Consider the following 23,245-nt stretch of genomic DNA (forward strand, 5'->3'; position numbering starts at 1 on the left):
TAAATAATAAAATAATGATTATGTTAAATAGTCATTAGTTAAGTGGAAAGGCATGTCTAAAAGACATGCATAATATGAAAGGTCACCTGCTTAGGTATAAAAGCAGGGCCTCATTGTAACATTCATATCACTTACACATTTTATATATATAATAAATTATTATTATCAAATACCTCTTGTGTATTTTTACATTCAAGTCTACAAGCTATCGGTTTTTATGCTTCAGTGGTATCAGAGCCATGGCACACAATATAATGATGCTAGTCTTTGAACATTGTTCGCAACACAATGTGCCATTACGTTCACATCCTGAATGCGTTGAGTAGTTTAGTGAAATTCAAGAAGCATTTCAGCGTTTAGAAAAATCATATGCAGAAGTTAAAACATGTCAAAAGGAAATCAATAATAAGGAGAAAGATCTAGATGATGATTCCAATGAAGCTTATACAGATCAAGATGATGATTCAGATAAAGATGATCTTGATGTGAATGATGATGATCTAGAACAAGATATCATATCTTCAGAAAGTGCGGTGAGTTCTAATAGTGAATGCAAACTGGGATTGGCTAACATTTCCACGTTGGTGGCTGATTGCCAACAAAATGTTGTCGAAACGATGGAGTTAGATTCTTCTCCAAACACTAGGCATCGAATAGAAAACGAGTCTACTAAACAGAATCTATAGAAGGTGCCAATTCTAGTTGATGTTGAACCATCCACAGATACTCTAAATCACACAAGTTATGCATTGCCTATTAACACTGAGGCAGTTGATTGTAATTCTGGAACCAAGAATTGTGGTGAAGTGATTCAAGATAAACAGGTGGACAATTTATCTATCATTGATAAGCCAGAGAGTAGTGCTATTGATAATGTTAAGCGTATGCCCGAGAGCGTTCACTTAGTAAGTGCAACTGCATCTAATGTTATAGATGCAAACCCTTCATCTACTTCACCTGTCAAGCTTTCGGTGCTTGAAAGGCTAGACATAGAGAAAGATAAGTACGGTGATGCTTTTCAGCATCAACCAGCAAAGCTGCCACCAACAAGAAAGTCGATGTCTCCAATTTCACGAAAAAGACTTATGCAAGCCGTGTATTTTAGAAGTGCATTTACGAAGTCTCGCCCTCCAGAAAGTTCATCTCAGTAGAGTGAATTGGATGTAATAGATGGAATATTTCAAGTCCTGACAGACATACATCTTGAGTATTCCCTTCTTTGCCCCATATCGAGAGCATGCCAACCTCATCTGTGCGCCACCAAAAACGAGGATTTCCAAAAGGGTTAAATAAATCTCATTCACATGCTTGTGATAAATAGCCTTGATGTTCATGGCGTTGCAGGGAAGCTGGGAGGAATTATACAAGCACTTGCCTCATACATGTGGCCTGTACGGGAGTATTGTATACACAAACAATATTACAGTAAGCTACTGAGCACCTTAGAATGCCTGTCGGAGAACCAGAAAAAGCTGCGAAGGCATGGTTGAGGCAAGCATTATTAGAATGCGATTCATTCTCTTGGACTACAGAGTTCTCCGACACAGGAACTTAATAATAATTACCACAAGGAAATGGAAAAATTGGCACTGTGGAGTGATCCAGACCGCTCTGAAGATTCTTGACAGGGTGTGTCGCCATTCAAAGCAGGCATGGGAATAGGTAGGACAGATGGAGAAAGAAGAACTGGACGCGATCACAAAGGCTGTTTACATTGTTGCGGGTTGGATGAGAAAGCCAGCATTTTCAAAGGCATTTGAGTTCTTGACCACTACCATGGCCATCAACGTCATCCACTGGCACTCATCATCAAAAGACGTGTGGCCAAATATAGCCTTGAAAGTGGATATGACACTTAGATTATTAGCCGATTAGAAGCGAAGTTCGAACTTGAGACTTTTTGATTGTTTCTGCATAGCGTGAAGTGGTATGGCATTGTGTGAACAGATTTTGTCGACCAACCAAGATTCTCTTCGCTGTCAAAAACCCGACTTATTCTCCGCTGTCAACAACTCGACTTATCCTTCACTGTCAACACGGTTCAATACTCCGCTGGTTTTTTTTGGGGGTTGCGGTCAAACGATGTGACCTTCCCGTTTTAGTATATAATAACTATAAATTATATGTAATACATAATAATATATCATAAATTAAAATCAATCATATAAGTTAATTAAAAGAAAAGCAGCAGCAACAACAACAACAAAACTTATTAAAATAAAAATAAAAATTGAGTTATTAAAAAAAAATTATTATAAAAAAAAATAAAAAATTCTAGGGAATATTACTGATAAGCTACATAACGAAATGATGACCAGATTGTGTACATCGAGATGACAGACATTAAGTGAAGAAAATCAACAACATTAAAGCTTTGAGGACAAAGATTTTGAAGGGAAGGGCTATGTTATGAATATAATTCATAACAAGTGAGATAAATAAAATTAATATAAATATGAAATAATCAAACACTGATTATGTTAACTAGTCATTAGTTAAGTGGAAAGGCATGTCTAAAACACAAGTCTAATCATGAAAGGTCACCTGCTTCGGTATAAAAGTAGGGCCTCATTGTAACATTCATATCACAAATACATTATATCTATATATATAATAATAAAAAATTATTATTATCAAATACCTCTTGTGTATTTTTACATTCAAGTCTACAAGCTATCGGTTTTTATGCTTCACCAGTGGTGTTTGTATCTATGTTATTTGCTTATCCATCATTGGAATAGGGTCATGCTCCCTTGGGGTTTATTCCTCCAGGTCTGTTTGTTGACTGTGTTTGGACCTTTAATCTGTCCACAATTCTCTCCTCTTGGCCTGCTCTGTGTTGTAATTTAGTTGAGATACTGACTTATCTTTATGAAATGTTGACGCATGTGAGGAATGCATTGGGGGGGGATGTCATGGCCCATAGGGCCACAATTGAGCCCGATAGCAGTCCCAAGAGGTTTCTGAATCCTTTCACTAGGTCATACCCTCCAAAACGTAACAAAATTTGGCACTTGGAAACCTTGATAACAGGAGAAAGGAAAGCCTTCTAAGACTCAGAGGTTATGTAAGATATTGGTTAGCGGGTTCCTGACCTTGGTCATACCATGGGATGAAGAAAGAATTATTTTCATGCCCTAACCCTATATTGGTAAATGAAGACATTGTTGGGGAGGGTCCTTAGTGAGAAGCAAGTTGAAAGATATAATGTATTTGCAAGCCTTGCAAATGTGCAACATGTTCAAAGAAATCAACAAGTTTGACTTGAGAGAATGGATGCTCGTTTGGCTTGAATTGAGCATCATATTCCATGTATTACTAGTACATCAACTCCTCCTGGACCTAGTGCACAAGATCCTACAACAATTACATCCTCTGATTCCTAGCTTTAGAAATATTTGCTGGAATTTTTGTATTTTTCAATTATGTAGTAGATACTTTAGTAGTTCTATAGTTGTTAATACTTTTGATATTTTGGACAAATTATCCTATAGGTAGGCGGTAAAAAATACTTGGTTTCTCACTAGGCAAGTTGTGACCACATGTTAAAAAGACAGTCTTAGATTTCTGATTGATTTATGTACCAAATGATATGTTGATATGAGGAAATACAAAATCAACTTACAAAAAAAAACCTGCAATTTGTATTTCTATTTACAAGGATTTGACATCATTTTCCACACTTTATAAATTTAGTATCAAAATGAACTCCCTTTTTTTTTTTTTAAGGTCAATTGATTGATATGAGAGATGTGATGTGATATTTTCTTCTATACATAATACATGTAACATATTTCTGATGTGGTTTAAGCGAATAACTTAATTGGTTTTGATGATTATTATTAGGTATTTAATTAATTATGTATGAAGAGGTGACAAATTTTGATTCCTTTTTAATTTGACAAATTCAAGGGAAATATTTGTTACGTTTTCTAAAAAAGAAATCACACATATTTTATATATTAATGTTCAAGTTCGACTGAGCTTGTCACAATTTTGGCGACAACATACCACTAATGGGAAGATCGTTCTTCCATCCAATAGTGGGGCTAGCGTGGCCTAAACTCATCCCATATAAAAAAAGAAAAAAGAAATCTTATATATAAGTTGTACAATATACCTAACAACATAACTTTGTAGAATAATCAAAAGTATTCTTAAATTTTATTACATATTTGATAAGAAATCCTTAAATTATATTACATATTTGATAAGAAATCCTTAAATTATAAATGTTAGATAATGTCTTTTATATAAAAATGATGTTTATCTATCTCCTGAGACTAAGAAGAATTTCGTAACAAATAAGGGAACCATATTACATTTTTTTTCACAAGAACAATGTTGTATATTTCATATAAGGAATATTGGTATATTGTTAATATCCATCCTGTCACTTACATGAATTGAACTTGGGTGGGGAAGCTTCTATTCCTTCCTCCCAACCACCAAGGATAACCCCATTGAAAAACAACTAGACACGAGAACCATATTACGTATTTTTTAAATGCATGTTTTTTTGATAACCAAAACGAGAAATTTCTATGAATAAAAATTTGCAGAAGAGTATAGCAAATAAATTCAAAAAAGATTGAGTCCACTAGTATTCTAAGAGACATAATCATCCACTAAACATTTACTTCCATAAAATTTCCAATTTCTAAAGAATCTAGACTATTGTGTCTATATTTATATATACAGTAGAAAACATTCAAAAATTTAGAAAAATTGCACACCGTGATTCTCATTAGGGGTAGAGGAGCTTTAAATCATAAATATATTTTTTTGAATTGTGTTGTCATTGATGTCAAAGTCAATATTTGAACGCTTTTAATATATGTTAGTGGATTTCATTAATTGGAAGTTCTAATTGAAAAGAAGCCATGTAAAAGAAGGAAGCCCACCAGTTTAGAAGCCCTTGCAACATGATCAAGATGCCACACATTTGATGAGGTAAATGGATGGGAAGAAAATTGAATTTGATACAATACCATCATCATCTAATTGTTCTCATCATGCCATTTCTATATATAGGTGGTACACCACGTAACTCCTCACTATTGAGGAGATATGCCTTCTCAAAGATGAAGCCCTGGATGGGTGGTCATGGAGCCCAAAATGAATGATAAAAGGAAACTTTATGTTTGGTAAAAATTTAACATAAGATAATCCATAAATATTGCTTATGGGCCTTAGTATTGATCAAGTCAGCCTTCAAAAAGGATTTTTCATATTTTGAAAATGATGTTAAGAAGGATTAATTTTAGTCCTAAAATAAACATGATGCATATTGTTGCAATACGAGTCGAATTCTCAAGAAAATTTAGATTAATGGGACATGTCGTCTCCTTGCTTTAAGGGCAAGTTGACCCCCTTTCATGCCCCTTCATCAACTATAAATTTGGGCCTCAGTTCCCCTCATAGGCATTCAATTCAACGCTCATCTCTAGCAAATTACATTTGATATTTTTGAGGCCGGTGTAGTCCCGCTAATCTAAGAAGTAGTCCAAGTTCTTTAAGAATTTGTTATCCAACCATCTCACAAAATATAACAAGAGATAGATCAACGACTTCAAAAATAGCCTCTTTGAGGGGGAAACCTCCTTTAAATTACACAAATGAACAATTCTTGGATTATACAAATGACAAAACCTCATTTCTATATATAGGAGTCTAAGGGGTCACAATATAATCAGAGCCAACATAACAATAATAATGTAAGGGCACAACAATAACAATAGTGGGCTCCTATGGGGCACATCAATAAAAATATGGGGACTACATGGGCACAACGATAAAAATAAGGGAATACATTAGTATTGTAGGGACCTAACATTCCCCTCTCCTTAAAAAAAACGTTGTCCTCAATGCTTGAGTAGTTCTAGATGCTTATGTGTAAAATTCTCATCCTCCCATGTGGAATCTTCCATGGGTAAGTTCTTCCATTTGATGAGATACTATGAAATTGATTGATTTCATAGCTGTTGAGTTCTTAATTTTGTTACTTCTTCATGTTCCAATATGATTTTTCCTTCCTCGTCAAGTTTTGGCAATATTGTTTGAACTATGAGCTTGTCACTTATAACCTTCTTTAATCATGAAACATGGAAAACTAGGTGCACTCAGGAAGATGCCAAAAGCTCCAATTTGTATGCCATAGTACCAATCTTTTGCAACACCTTGTAAGGACCATAATACTTTGGTGATAATTTATTATCCTTCTTAGCTTGCTTGAGGGACATTTGTTTGTATGGTTGTAGCCGTACAAATACCTAGTCACCTACATCAAAACTTCTTTCGCTGCGATGTTGATATGCATGTTGTTTCATTCCATTCTGTGCCAAAGTGAGGTTATCCTTTAAGAGTTGGAGAACTTGTTTTTGATGCTTGATGTGATCTTACAATACTTGGACCTTATAATTTTCTCTTAAAGATGATGTGATGGACGGTGGATGATATCCGTAAAGTGCCATAAATGGGGTCATTTTTGCTACAGTATGGAAGGAAGAGTTATACCACCATTCATCCAGAGGTAACCACTTGACCCATTTTGTTTGTTTATCAGATACAAAGCAACAAAGATATCCTTCCAAACATTTGTTCACTATCTCAGTTTTCCCATCCGATTGAGGATGATAAGATGAGCTATGAGCTAATTGAGTACCCAAACAAGAAAATAATTCGATCCAATAATTTCCAGTGAAAATAGGATTTATGTCACTTACAATAATCTTTGGGTTTCCATTTAAATTTGAATTGTTTCCATAAATGTAATAGCAACTGTACTGGATTTAAATGAATGAGATAATGCACAAAAATGTGCATACTTGGTAAGTCTATCAACTACCACCATAATGACACACTTTCCTTCAGACTTGAGTAAACCCATGATAAAATCCATTGAAACCTCCTCCTAATGTTGACTTGGAATGGATAAAGGTTCTAACAAACCTGAGGTATTAATTGTCTCAACTTTATTTTGTTGGAAAACCAAACATTCCACCACAAACTTTTGAATATCATATTTAAGGCCATCCCAAAAAAATTATTTCTTAACTCTGTGGTAAGTTTTTAAAAATCCCCAGTGCCCTCCTAAGGGAGAGGTGTGGAATTTCAGAAGAATATTTTGTTTGAGTTGGGAATTCTTACAAAGGTATAAGCGATATTTGTACCATAATGAATCGTTATTCCAACTAAATGTATCAGATGTACTAGGATCTTGCTGCAACTTTTGAATGAGTGCCCACAATTCTTTGTCATTCTTCTATTCACCCCTTGCTTCAGTTATCCAATCTGGTTGGATAATAGAAATGGAACAAATCAATGCTTCCACATCCTCATCCTTTCTTGAGAGTGCATTTGCAACAACATTTTGCTTCAATTTTTTGTGTATTATTTCAAAGTTATAACCCAACATCTTTGTGACCCATTCTTTCCGATCTTCTGAAGATAATCTTTGTTCTAAAAATTATTTAAGGCTATCATGATCTGTTTTTACCTTGAAGTGCCTTCCCATTAGGTAAGGTCTCCATTTCTTAAGTGCATGTAGTATTGCTAACATGTCCTTCTCATAAATAACTTTGTGTAAATAATTTCCTTTGATTGGATGAATTTCAAAATCAATGGGTCTTCCTTCTTGAATTAAAACAACACCAATTCCATTTCCTGAGGCATCACATTCCATAATAAAGGTTTTTGTGAAGTTTGGCGTAGCTAAGACTAGTGCTTGGGACATTGCCTTTTTAAGATTCTCAAAGGCTTTAGTTGCTTCAGGAGTCCAAGAAAATGCATATTTCTTTAGTAATGTTGTTAGGGGTGCTGCTATTCTCCCATAATTCTTAAAAAAATTGTGATAATACCCTGTCAACCCGAGAAATCCTTGCAGATGCTTTATGAATGTGGGGATTTTCCATACCTTAATGGCTTTAATTTTTTTAGGGTCTACCTTAACACCCTGATGAGATACAATATGACCCAGATATTCCACCTTATGTACTCCAAAGAAACACTTGGAGGTTTTTTCATATAATTGTTTCTCCTCCAATAGCTTGAGCACCCTATCAACATGTTTAACAAAATTGCTATAGATTAGTATATCATCAAAAAATACTAACACAATTTTCCTAAGGAAGGGCTTGAAAATGGAATTCATCAAACCTTGAAATGTAGAAGGTGCATTGGTAAGGCCAAAAGGCATGACCAAAAATCCATAATGACCCTCATGAGTTCTAAATGCTATTTTCGAAATGTCTTTAGTCTTCATTCTTATTTGATGATATCCTGAACGAAGATCCAACTTGGTGAAGTAAATTGCTCTATGCAATTCATCTAATAATTCATCAATGACAGGAATGGGAAATTCATATTTAATATCGAGCTTGTTGAGCTCCCTATAATCCAGACACATGAACCATGACCCATCCTTCTTGTGCACTAATACTACTGGAGTAGAGAAAGAAATTTGACTAGGTTGAATTATACCAGCCTCTAGAATTTCTGCAACCATACGTTCAATTTCACTCTTTTGGGCATAGGGATATCTGTAAGGTCTGATGTTTGGAGGAATACTTCCCGGAATCAAATGAATAGCATGATCATTATCATGAATAGGTGGGATGCCTTTGGGAGTATCAAATACCTTGGAATGATTGTCCAAGACCTTTTGGAGGTTTGGAGAAATAAATGATTTTGATGTTTGAACCTCTAGTGAACATAATTATACAATTACGACCCGTTTTTATTTCTTTAGAAGCTTTTTCATGCTATTAGAGCTGATTATCTTTCTTGGTTGCCTTGTGATAACCCTTAATTCAACTTCCTTTCCTTCCCAAAAAAAATTCAAGAAAAGTTCTTGAAAGTTAAAAGCTATCGTACCCAAAGATTGTAACCATTGGACTCCTAGCACAACATCAATACCACCCATTGGAATGGAAAGCATTGGACCATTCAATACATATTATCCCATGGATAGCTTGATATTATGGCACTTTCCAAAGAAATTTATGGTTCCTCCATTTACAACCATCACTTGACATTCTGGCGCTGGATATAGGAAGAAATTTAATTCCTTCACTATCTTATAATGAATAAAATTATGGGTACCACCTGAATCAATCAACACTATTACCATTTTCTTCTTGATATGTCCTTCTATCTTGAGAGTTTAAGGAGTGGTAATTCCTGCCAATGAAATACAAGATATGGTCGGATTCATTTCCTCTTTATCTAGGGTTGGTTCCTGGTGTATATCCTTTTATTTTGACGTTTCTTGTTCCTTTTCTTCGTCCTTTTCACAATCGATGTAAAATAATTTCTTCTCAGCACACTTATGACCTTTAGTGTATTTGTTGTCACAATTGTAACAAAGCACTTTTGCTCTTTTTTCTTCAATTTTTTGTGGTTTCAACCTTGTAGGTTGTGGAAGGCTAGGAGAAACCACACTTTCATCTTTATAGTTGTGAGTGTTAAGATTCCTTGTTGCCATAATTTTGCTTTAAAATTTTCTTTCCAACCTGAATGCCTTCTCCAATGAATCAGGTTCCCAAAGGCGAGCCTCGTGTTGGATGTTATCCTTTAGAGTCCCTATGAAGACATTAATCCTATGCTTATCTGGAATATCATTTACCCGTATATTCTATTTTTGTAAGTCCTCAATGTGCTCCACTATTGAACCCTTTTGTCTGAGATTTATCAATTGGCTAAAGAAGGTGTTGCTCTTTGTATCCTCATAATGTTCTATTGTTTCCTCCATAAAAATTGACAAAGTGACAATTTGTTTATGAGAGAAAAGCCATCGATACCATACAAATTGATTGGGTTCTAAATATAAAGTTGCAATGCATACCTTTTGTGTGTTTTTCACATTATGGAGGTCAAACTATTGCTCCATATGTAGTATCCATGTTATGGGATCCTTGCCATCAAACTTCCTCATATCGATCTTTCGAATATGGTGGGTCTTCAATCCAACGTTAGAGTCTATCAAATCATGATTAACATTTATTTTTTTCTCATAATGAGTTTCCTCTACTAACTTTTCACCATTAGGAAGCATTTCTTGTAGCAACTTTGCCAAACCTCCCTTCAAACCTTCCATTTCTTTCATCAAATCTTAAATGTTTCCTTTCAGTTTTGCTTCTATACCATTGATGCCATCATTTAAACCTTCCATGTATGCTTTTAAACCATTCTTCAAACCATCCATCTTAGCTTCCATTTCATTTTTGGTTACTCTTTGCGAGAGAGCGAAATTTGTTGCACTTGGTCTTGTAATTTTGATATATCATGTTGCATTTCTTCTTCTTCTTCATGCATCATAGTAGAAATTTTGGGTTGCTTACTAGGTGTTTCCATTTTCTTTCTTCGGGTCATCAATTAATGATATTTATGCTTCACTATTCCCTTTGAATCACTTCAAACTAATTTTTCAAACAAAACTTATGAAAATTGTTTAAAAAATACACACTTTTTTCTTGCTTTGTAGGATCTCAATATTGAATCTATTGTATCTTAGTAATTTCATATCCCCAAGGTCTGAAATGGCATGTTGTGGTATCCCTATGAGTCCTCTTTCCAACCCCACAAGTCCGATCAAGATTGGATTCTTCAAGAAAGAGTTATGCCCAATCTCCGACGATGACCTGATTATAGACTAGTTCAGTAGAGTGAACTTGTACGAAGTGCCACGTGTCACTGTTTTGACCTTCGGCCCTGAAAACAATACCCAAAAAACTAAAGTTTGTCCTATTTGTATCATTTTTTATGAAATTTGAATGCGATTCTCAGAGAGAAAGTTATGACGATTTTCCCAAGGTCACCTATTTGAGATGGAATTCAGGAGCCTGCAAAAACCCTAACTTACTTAGTTCATATCTCCAAAAATATAGTGATACAAGATCTGAAATTCAGACAAGAGGTTCATCAATATTTCTTCTTAAATGGGTTTTAATTTGAGATTTTGAAGATTTGTAGAAAAAAGTTTATAGTGAAAATTCCACGATGACCGATTTGAAGCAACGAAACCCTAGAATCCAAATCTCCGATACCAAATGTTATGCAACCAACTCACAAAATAGAAGAAGTGATAGATAAATGACTTCAAAAATAACATCTTCGAGTGGGAAACCTCATTTACATTACACAAATGAACAATTCTTGGATGGTACAAATGACAAAACCTCCTTTCTATATATAGGAGTCTAAGGGGTCACAATATAATCAGAGCCAACATAACAATAACAACGTAAGGGCACAAAAATAACAATAGTGGGCTTCTATGGGGCACAAAAATAACAATATGGGGACTGAATGGGCACAACAATAACACTAAGGGAATACACTAGTATTGTAGGGACCTAACATAATTTATGGGATTAGACATTTTAATCTTTTTGTGGTGGTTTTCGTTAGAAAGAGGTCACAATTATTAGGTACAATTTCACCCCCTCTAAGGCGGGACAAACAAAGTTCATGAGGTATGTTAAGGTAAAATTTTGAAGATATTAGGAGGAATTTTCAAGCAAATTTAGACAAGGTCTGTGGTTTTGTTTCGACCCTCTTTCTGATGCTTGCTTCGACCATCTCTGAGACTATTGAAAGGTTGAGTCTAAGGCCAGTTCTGGGAAACACTTTGGCTTATTCTAAGGCCTATCTTTGCCCTAATATTAAGAATGATTTTAGACATCTTTTGAGCCTTCTTTGAAGCCTATTTTCAAACCTATCTGAGGCTGAAGAAAAAGCCATACAATTGATTGTCTATGAGATCTGAGGGACTCTTTAAGTGTAATTCTTGGAATGTCTAAAGGTCACTCTAATCCTAAGAAACAGGCCTCATTATTTCCATATTAGGTTGCAATAAAATCTACCGATTTGAAGCTAAATTTGAGGATTATCTAACTCATTTTATAGTGATCCTAATAGGCATATCATGACTGAGTTTGGAAATAGAAAAGCAGAAAGTGAAGGTCGTAGTTAAAGGGACTAAGATTGGATTAAGCCTTGTTTGAAAAGGAAGATTAAGATACATGCATAGTGACATCTTGTCCAAGTTCATGATGACCAACCTTCTTTAAATTTGATCTAAGCATCCCAAGGGTACTATTGGAACCATAATTGATTGGACTATTGACAATGTGACATGGATAATAAAAACGTTGTATTGAGCCTATTATTCAACCTGGTGACTTGAGGAAGTATAAATCCAAATCATCCAAAATTGTTGCTAATTGTTCCATATGATATCTAGGGCTCACATTGTAGAGAGTCTTCATTATTTCCATGCACTTGTTGCTAAAGCCTTATATTATTGTATACTGTAGTTGAGGTTGAGATCATAGAGCACTGCTTTATCTCTCATTCTCATGGGCATTGTAACTCCCTAAAGATATTTTTGCTTGAAAAGTTTTTCAAAACACGTATAATTTTGTATAATTGAGTCAATGTTTCTGCAAGTATTTATATGTGACTGAGTTTTGTCAGTAATTGTTGAGTTTGTATGTTGATATGTAGCTGAGCGAGAATTGTCAAGCTAGGGTTTGATGCAATGTTGAGCAGTAAGAGTATCCTGAATTTTAGTTGATCAGAATGTTGCTAGGGTTTGGACAAAGTATTTTTGTAGGATGTTATTGAACTTTTGAGCTAGGTCTTGCATTGTAGAAAGGTAATTGGATTGATATCTTAGGATTTTGTGTTTCCTAAGGCAGAAGTTGAGACAACTTAAGGTTGGGCACAAAAAAAAATTGTGGCAAATTGGATTGTGCATGTAGGTAAGAGTTAACAATGACAATAGTAGAATTTACAGTAGTATAGTGACAAAGCAAAGGTAGTGGAACAATAGTATTTATAACAAAGACACTAGGGTTATTAACAATATTGGCTAGAGAAGTGAGTGCAACAGCTAATTAGCATGACTAGTGTGAGATATATTATTATTTTATCTTCTATATTTAGGGTGGTAGGATGGTGCAAGGCAGAGATTGAAGTCTCCTTAAGACTGGATCCTGAGAACACTTCACGGTGGCAGGGTGATGCTAGAGAAGTAGATTGATGCTAGCAGGGTGTTGTAACATCCATTTAGTTGGAGATGATAAAACCAGGGTGTTGGGACATCCTTTCATGATCCATACTTATATAGGAACACAACATAATACAGAGACAAACATAAACACCAAGATGCAACATAAATAAGACTTCATTTGATTAATATCAAAGAACTGAAATATGATTATATATATAATGGAAATAAACTAGCTCAGGCGATGGTAGCTTATCTCTGAGAAGAGATGTAGTGGCTACATGCCTCTGAACTGTGTTACAAGGAGGGTCAGTGGCATTTTTATCATTGAGAAACAATGAGAAATCCTAAACATCCAAAAGTCTAACCCTAGGAGATGAAGCGTCAAAAGCTTATGGGCACTGTTGGGGTAAGTTGGAACATCAACTTCCCGGGGTCGTAACTTTGGCATACGATATCTGATTGGCTATTGCAATACCTCGTTTCAAAGAAATTGAAGTGCAGGTCAAAAACAAATCTCTGCGTTTTCCCTAAAAAAATGTCTTTTAGTCCCTCAAAACAACTCCAGAAGTTTAGGACCCTAAAACTTCCAAAAATAGTAAGTTGTGCTACAATTAAGGAAACTGAAAAGAAACAATAGTGGGGTCCAAGTGGAATAGGTGGGTGACCACCAATATCAATATCCACTTGGATTAGTCCTCCCCCCTTAGGAAGCAATGGTCCCCATTGCGCTAAGTGCCTCCATGAGATGGGGAAACTTCTGTTGAACTTGGTCCTTGGTGAGCCACTTGCCTTGGTGCAAGAGTTGGCCAACTTTGACAACCTGATACAATTGGATATTCTGCTGGTGAGTGTTCTTGATTTGCATGTCCATGATCAGACCAGTTGTGGCGTATTTCATGTAGTCTGGTTTTAGCTCTGTTGGTGTGAGTTGTTCTGCAATATATGATGTGTCCAGTAATGGTGGAAAGTATGGCCAAAGGAAGTCCACATTGAACACTGGGTGCAGGCCAAGGAATGGGGGAATGCTGACCTCAAACGTATTATCCCCCATAGACTTAGCGATGGTGTAAGGCCTATATCAGAGTAGGAAAAGCTTGCAGTGGACCCTAGTGAGATGCTTTATCTGCAAATGTAACCAAATTTTGTCGCCCACCTGGAACCTGTGTGGCACTCGATGCTAATCATGACACAAATTGTACTTAGCATTGGCTCTGTCCAATATGTCATGGACCTCCTGGAAGATGTGTTGAATGTGCTCAATGAAGCTGTTAGCCCTCTCAACTTCGACCTAGACATGAGTCGAATCTACCTAAGTAACTGCAAATGGTATGGCCACATCAATGGGACATAGTGGCTGGAATCCCAATCCCACCTGAAAGGCGTTGTGGCCAGTTGAGCTATGGAGAGTTTTGTTGTAAATGTGATGGACATAGGGGAGACTTTCATCCCATGTGCGTGGATGTTTCAAGTTGTAAATGCACAGAATGTGCACGATTATCTTGTTGATGACCTTGGTTTGGCCATCATTTTGGGAGTGGAAGGTCGTGGACTTAGTGAGCTTGGTATCCAACATTGACCAAAATTTTCTTAGGAACCTGCTGTCGTGATTTGAGATAATGGACTATAGTATCCCAAAGTGTACCCACAATCGTTCAAAAAATAGCTTAGTAGTGGCTTCTTCTATGGTACTTTTCTTGCAGGCTGCCAAAATGTCCATCTTAGAGAATCTATTGATGACCATGAAAACGCACTCGTTGCCATTCTTAATAGAAGGAAGGCCCGACATGTAATCCATGGAGATGGATTCCTAAGGCCGACTAAGAGTAGGCATAGGAGTATATAGGCCTTTCTTCCTGATGGTCGGTTTGGAAATGGAACAAGAAGTGCAGGATTTGATGTACTTCCCAACATCTTGTCGAAGGCTTAACCAATGAAAATACTTCTGCAACATTGCCATTGTTTTCTCTACTCCGAAATGTCTAGCGTCACGACTATAGTGCGCCTCCCAAATCATCATGGCATGTTCGCTTGAAAGAACATAGAGGTGTCCTAGGTGGCATAACAGTGCACCCTGGAGGTGAAAATCAAGAGCTTGCTTGCCTTCCAAGAGCATCTGGTATGTGTTTCCGAATTCTGGATCACTTTTGTAAATATGCGGCCACCCCAAAGTCTCGTGTCCACAAGAGTCAAGCACAGTGGTCAGCACCATGATCGACAGTCGGTTGAGGTATTCTACAACATTATTGGTGTTGCCCTTTTTGTACTTAATGTTCAAATGGAACTATTGCAGGTATGTGGACCATTTCTAATGGTGATCGTTATACAACTTTCCTTATGTCTGTATGAATTGCAATGACTGGTGGTCTGTGTGTATGACCGTTTCCTTCCCCATAATGTAATGCTTCCATTGTTGGAAAACCTGCATAATGTAATACATCTCTTTGTCATAGGTGGGATACTTCTGGACTGTGTCTGAAAGTGTCTCATTATGATATGCCACTGGATGCACCTACTGAGTAAGAACTACACCAATAGCATATGTCTTAATCTCAAATGGTTGTTGCAGGTATGGTAATGTGCGCACTGATGCAGAGCAAAGATGATGATTCAACTTGACAAACACCTTCTATTGGGATTTAGAACAAAAGGAATTTTATTTTGCTTCACCCTTGGTGACTTGACTCAAAGACCAAGTGATATGAGAGAACCCCAACATGAACTTACGATAGATATTGGCAAGACCCAGAAAGCTGCGAAGATTTGTTAGAGTGGTTGGCACTGTCCAATCTCAAATAGCTTATATCTTGGCTGGGTCCACATGCACACCACACTCACCAATGATTTACCCCAAATATTAAACCTAGGTCATACCAAAAGTGCATTTCTCCAGATTGGCACACAATTTGTGTTGTCACAGGGTTTGCAGGACGTGTTGAATATGGTGGAGGTGCTCTTCCCAACTCTGGTTGAAAATCAGGATGTTGTCAAAATACACTACCACGAATGATTTGGTTAAGGGCTGCAAGATGTTGTCCATCAACCTCATGAAGGTTGTGGGGGCATTCGTTAACCCGAAAGACATGACCAACCATTCGAAAAGGCCCTCCTTGGATTTGAAGGCAATCTTCCACACATCAGAGGGTTTGATTGGTACATGTTGATAACCAGACTTAAGTCAATCTTGCTGAAATATTTGGCCCCCTTGAGCTAGTCCATAAGGTCATCAATCTATGGGATTGGATGCATATTCCAGACAATGATCTTATTCAACGCTCGATAGTCAATACATAGTCTCCAGGTCCCATCCTTATTCTATACCAATACGATTGGGCTCCCATTGGGTGATGAACTTGGTCTGATGTGCCCTTTCTGTAATAACTCCTGAATCTTCCTCTTGATTTCATCGTTCTCTAAAACATAGCGTGAATAGATCAACCTGTTGGGTAGCAGCGCATTCGAGGTCAGATTGATGGAGTGCTTGACCTAACAGTGTACGGGTACTCCTGTGGGTAAGGTGAAGATATTCGTGTACTCCTCCACGACCTTGTACATATGCTGCTGTCGTGCGAAGGAGCCCTGTCTGGAGGCTGCAGTTGTGGCCACAACCTTCTTCTTTCCCTGAGGGTGAATAATAAGGAATACAAATTTATTGGTCTGGGAAATGATCTTACTGTATTGCTTTGTAGAGATCAAAGAGATGGTGGTAGGTTGTGCTACCTTCGGTATCTTGTATAACTTATTTACCAAAGAAATAATAACAATGTGAGGCCTAGATTCATACACAGCACGAAACTTCCACAAGTATGGTTGGCCTAATAATACACCACAAACTTCAAGAGGAGAAACATCACACAATACCTCATTTGTGAAGGGATTGAAGTTGTAGGGAAGGCAACACTGCTGGCTGACGCGAAGATCTCGTCTTTGGTGAAGCTACTCGATGGTGTACAACTACGGGTGTGGTGTGGATGGTAGGCCCAACCACTTCATGACCTCTGCTGAAATGAGATTCTTTTGGCTTCCCCTATCGATAATGAACTGCAACAGAGAACCCTTCACCCACATCTATGAGTGGAAGAACTGCTCCCCCTCCTTTGGATCTTTGGGCTCAATATTCTGGAGCTTGGTGGTGGAAACAGTGGCACTCAACTCCGAATCAATAATGCTTCCCTTTGTCATTCCCCTTGTTGGGTTTTGACTAAGATTCGAAACATGTATCTGATTTAGAATCTTTCAGCTCGACCACCAGTGACTGCTTGGCTCAACACTCACTTGTGTTGTGAGTGGGGCTCTTATGGAACTCACACCATTTCTTTGTGTCCTTTTTGTCTTCGTGGTGTTGTTCTTTTCTTGCAGCTTCAGTGGGTTGTCCTAGGTCACCCCGCCTTGGCTTTGTCCTTTGTTCTGCGATCTGGGGGCACCTTTCCCTTGCTTCGAATTCGCAGATCCATAGTCTTGCTTCTTCTATTTAAATTTCTGCTCGATCTTGACAACATATCGATAGGAAACACAAAGTGAGGAGATGTCCAAGAACTCCATCTCATCTTGGATGTACCTGTGTAGGTAGCCACGATAATTGAGTACCAAATTCTGCTCATAATCCTTGATACCCAAATTCGTGCGAAGGGTATAAAAAATATTTGTGAACTCTGACACGTCTTGGTCCCTTCCTTGCTGTAACGTGGTCCACTTTATGTATTTATCTTCATAGCTCCCGACAGGATAATATTTTCCTTGATGGCATCTCAGAAATAATTCCAAGTGGGTGTGGCTGAAAACAATGAGGAATCTTTCTCGTCCTTCAGTTCACAGTAGGTTTCCCAGTAGTCCTTGACATGGGGGGGCAACTTTGAGGAGTGAAAAAGTAATATTTTCCCGATTTGAAAAGTCATGAACCAAAAAATATCCTTCCAACATATTTAACCATCTATCTATGACGTCAGCATGTATCTGGTCTTCAAATATGGGAATGTCATAGTTGACTTATACCTTAAAAGGAGTGGCGCCTCCAGAGTGGCTGTTGGATGAAGATGCATCACCTGTGGGTAGTGTCGAACTGGGAAAAGTTATCCATTATTGCATTCCTCTGTCGCTAGATGGATTCCTCGAGCAATATTTTGAAAGGATCTCCTGCTCCCTCATCTTTCTTTTCTTATGCCATGGGAGGCCATCGGGGTTTGCGAGGCTGGTCTTGCAAAGGTTCAACCAGTTCGAGCTCTAACTCGTTATACCTTCACCTTGTTGGGGATTCAAGATGATGATGTCAACCATGGGGGACGATTCACCATTTTGGAGTAAAAAAGTAAAACGATTAAAAAATAATAAAACTATTTTTTCAACTAGTATTTTAAACTTTTTCACTAGGTTCATCATCATCTTTTCAGTATCAGTAAATATTCCAACATATTTTTCACTAGAGCTGCTAAAGAAAGAGTGATCCTTAATAGGATTTTTAATTAAAACCTACAATTCTTCCACTTGTCGACGAAGGCTAGAAATTTAATCTTCAATCTTATTCATGATGGTTCTAAGGTCAATTAACTAATCCATGCGTGTAGTTACACTTGAAATTATCTAAGTAACTTTGATTTGAAGATTCATGAAATCCTCCTGCAGAGATGAGACAAGTTCCATTAAATCCTTATTTTTCTTTCTAAATGACGACATTTGTACTTTCTCTATGCTTGGATTAGTCCCAATAATCTATGTCATAGGGTTTGCCAAATCCAAAACTATTCAAAATTCAGTGAACTTCAAAAAAAAAACTATTCAAAATCATTTTGGTTCATTTAGGTTTTGTATACTAAGCTATCACATTAGCCATATTTCACTCCCAAAGTTCGATATGTCATGGCCATTCATAGAGAAGCCACATAAATTAAACAAATTGCAGCTTGTTAATCCACCAATCGACTTAGATGCTATTTAAAATTGACTTTTAATCTATGTTTTAATCACTATAAAAGGAGACATCGAGGAATGTGTAAAAGTAGGTAGTAGCTTGATTGATTTGTTTCTTGTCATGTTGTCAAAAGCCCTTCCAATTACATATGGTGTATGTGCTAAACCACTGATGCCCTGTATTTGCATATGTCACCAATGAATAAATCCACCGATGGTGCTATGGTATGAGCCCTTTGTTTACATATTGAGGCTGAAGTGTTAACAAGTATGCCTCTAGTGGAATGACATGGAAGTTTAATGTTTTATCATACACATGCACTAAATTTTTAAATTTTAACACATTAACTTTTTGTCTTGTTGCTATTGAAGGTTATAATTAATTAGATATATAACATATATTATATAAATGTTTATACTTTTTGTCTTGCTGCTATTGAAGGTTATAATTAATTAGATATATAACATATATTATATAAATGTTTATTATATAAGTTATAAATTTATGACATGAATTTAAATATTGCTTTATAAATATACCTTAGTATATAAGAAATATTGTATAGTAAGAACAATATTTGAATTAGAACCTCATATAGTTGAACTTAATGACGAAACTAATTCGAATTTTATTGGAAAATTCAAATTCAAATCAAACTTAATGGTTGTCGAATCCGAACCATGTGACATAGCCAATAATTTTACAAAGAAGTGTTTTAATTTAGACCCCAATTTGTGCTAGGTTGATTGTCTTTTGTTGAAGGAGTGTTCATGATGTTTACCATAGGCATAAGACCATCTGCCTACTCTTTCACCCCGCCAGACCTTTGCATCACTAAACTAGTATTAACAACTATCACTATGACTAACCTAAGGCTCAACACCTCGATTGGAATCAATTTAACATTTAAGAAAATACCATACCAAATTTTTTTTCGAAATTTTGCTTTCCACCATGCAAGCCCAAGGTAGGGAGGATAAGACATGTGGAAATTTGCATACCTGCACAAATGCCTCTATAGATTATCTTAGGATTACTGGTGCGATTGATTCAACTCAAAATTTGTGATTCCTTTGCTCACCTATTCCATAAATTAGACAAACTACTATAATATGCTCACCTCCATCACTTCACCTCCATCACTTGCCAGCTTAATAATATCTTTGTGCTCTTAAGATTTCCTATCAGTCTAATTACCTTGCAACTTCAAACTGCATACCAGGACATTGTTGAAATCAACCCAATGGTGTGAATTGAGGCATTTTGTGCCTTATGTTTCCATTTCTCCTCTAAGTCAAAATTTCAAGGAATATCATCTCCATCACACAAAGATTTAGCACATACTTCAAAAGAAGACCAAACACCCTGTATTTCCAAATTGAGAACCAAATAATGTAGGAAATTGCCCAGTTAAAAAGCTATGCTCATTTTTACCTTGCTAATTAGAGAAATTTCCAAAATTGACCTTATTCCTCACCCTTTGTCACTTCAACCTCTAGAATTTAAGGATGTGAATCATGTCTAATTGTCATCAAACATAATTATGAAAACCTCCTTGGCTTTTCCCTTGGACTCCTTTGCATGGACACAATTTGTCTGATTGGGGTGAATCCTCCTTAATCATACTACCATTAATTCCAATCATCCTTATTCCATCATCAACAAGCCAGGGCTCCCTCTTCAACTTATAAATGCTACATGCCATCACAGGTACAGTCATTAATCTGGCTATGGTGAGATTAATTTTCGTTACAATAATGTATCGTTCACAAGCGTATCACAATAACTCCCACGAATTAGGCTTGAAATATCCTCATAGCTCTTTTGTATTTATCAATGTCCTTGCAGGTTGTGTTTCCCTTAAAGGGGCAACTTGGCACTCCACTTTCGTTAAAAAAAATTGCATTATGATCTAAGGTAAAGGCCTTAGAACTTGCATATTATTGACCTGTAATGTCCCTCGTTCTAATGAGGTGCCATTTTTCGCCAATGAGTCTGTTAGGCTATTGTTTTGTCTGAGTGCATGATAAATCTCATATGTATTTTTATTTATTTTTTAAATTCTCCATATCTTCTTAAAAATTTCCATTAAAGCAAGATCTTTTGGGAGAGTCTCTTTGATTAAACTTGGATGATAATTTATGATTGTCTGAGTGCATGATAAATCTCATATGTATTTTTATTTATTTTTTAAATTCTCCATATCTTCTTAAAAATTTCCATTAAAGCAAGATCTTTTGGGAGAGTCTCTTTGATTAAACTTGGATGATAATTTATGAGTCCTCAATGATCGAGATGAATAAGGGCATATGTTTTTGCAATTATATTTGTTCGATTGTCGAAACCCTAAGAAAATGTTGCTTATATTGCTTCATTAGGGCAGAGAATAACTTTTCTTGCTCCTCGCGTGCTTATTTTTTAAAATTTATTTTATTATATAATAAAAGGTATAATTTTAAAATTTCGAGAGGTTTTTGGATTTTTAATTGAATTATGAAATTGGATGAAGTTGTTTTATATTATAAAGTGCATACTATGTTAGGTAGAAATATTAGTGCATACTATGTTAGGTAGAAATATTGTTCATCCTAGAAAAATTTCATATATATATATATAATATATAATGGAGAGAGATCATCAACTAGATTGGATTTGTACTCATGTGACATGGGGTCGATTCCAACCACTATCACTATAACCTCTAGGTGCACTACACCCCCCCTAAGCATGGCACACAAGCTAAATGAGACTTGAACCAACAACATTACAATAAGTACCTTAATAACACACTCTATCACCAACTAATATAGACCCTAAAAAGTAGTTAATAAGTACCTTAATAACACACTCTATCACCAACTAATATAGACCCTAAAAAGTAGTTAATAAGTACCTTAATAACACACTCTATCACCAACTAATATACACCCTCTATCACCAACTAATATACACCCTAAAAAATAGTTAATTTTTGTTTTTTAGTTAATCCAATAACCAAAAATTACCATGAAAATTCTCTTTAAATCCCATATTAAAATCTTTTTAAAGATGTTATAAAGAAAGTAACCCTTTCCTAACATAATAACAACAATTAATTATAAGATCGAACATTTATGTTTACTTACCTATCTCCTTTACACAACGGTTTACACAAATACATTTATATGAACAATAAACAAACAAATACATTATAATTAACATTTTCGAAAAGAAATCTACCCCATTCAGACATATTCCCTCTCTTAAACATAGAGACTAGCGTAGCAAAAGTTCATTGTTAGATTTTTGAGTATGCAACATGTTAACATTGCACATTTACTCATAGATTAGTAGTAGAGCAAGCCAACTTTTGATACCATTTCACATGAACCTCCTCCTTGTTTGTTAAGATGGAAAGCGTTGATGTCAACATTTACTATTTACAGACTTCGATCGTTACAGACATTCACTCTCTGCTTGTGCAGAAGATCTTCTGGCCATTTTAGATGAGCTTACAGTTGATAAGAAGGTGTACATAGGTCATTCAATTTTTGGAATGGTGGGTTGTCTTGCCTCCATCAAAAGACCAGAATTGTTTGAAAGATTAATCTACAGAACATTAAATACCATAAAATTTCCTCTATTGTTTCTGTCCTTACACGTTGTTGTTGTTTCTTCGGGTATTTGAAGAATGAAATGAATCGTATGAGGGAGGATTTGAGCATGGAGACATCGATGGAATTTTCAACGCAATAAAGTCCAACTATTCAGCATGGGTTTCAGGCTCCGTTCCTCTGCTCATTGGCGTTGATAAGCCCTCTCTTGTGAATGAATTCAGTAGAAAAATGATGAATATGAAGCTTGAAATCACACTTGTGGTTGCCAAAATCATTTTCTAGAGTGATGTGAGAAGCATCTTATGCGATGTGAAGATCCTGTGTAGCATCATCAAGACTAGGAAGGACATGGCAGTTTCGTTGAGCGTCTCATATTACATGCAAAGAAAACTTGGGGGAAAGAAGAATTCAGTGCACATAGTTGAGACAAATGGCCATCTGCCACAACTAACAACATCTGATACGCTGGCAAAACTGTTTACACAGATTCTTGCAATGTCTTGAATATGCAATCAATATTGAGTTAATCAAGGTTGCATTTCTACTGTCACTAAGATCATGACCACCCTACAGTTCATGTCAGCGAAGTATCCGTACATGTGTAGGGGATCGAAACTTCAATTTTCAGAGCCATTTAGGTGGAGTTCTAGCATACTTCAGTCAGATTGTCCGAGTTCACAGTCTGAGTTCACAATTCTACCATATTTGTAAGTGTTCATATATCTTTGTATT

The 23,245-nt window shown here is 36.3% G+C and overlaps 1 pseudogene; it reads left to right on the top strand.

The window, feature by feature from the left end:
- Positions 1–1,671: 1,671 nt before the first annotated feature.
- LOC149170695 (putative strigolactone esterase DAD2 pseudogene) lies at positions 1,672–23,040 on the top strand (annotated as a pseudogene).
- Positions 23,041–23,245: the final 205 nt, after the last annotated feature.

The sequence above is a fragment of the Pinus tabuliformis genome, chromosome 4_2, assembly GCF_031772625.1.
Source record: "Pinus tabuliformis cultivar Carrire ecotype Pingquan chromosome 4_2, CPIR1, whole genome shotgun sequence".
In the NCBI taxonomy this organism is placed as follows: domain Eukaryota; kingdom Viridiplantae; phylum Streptophyta; class Pinopsida; order Pinales; family Pinaceae; genus Pinus; species Pinus tabuliformis.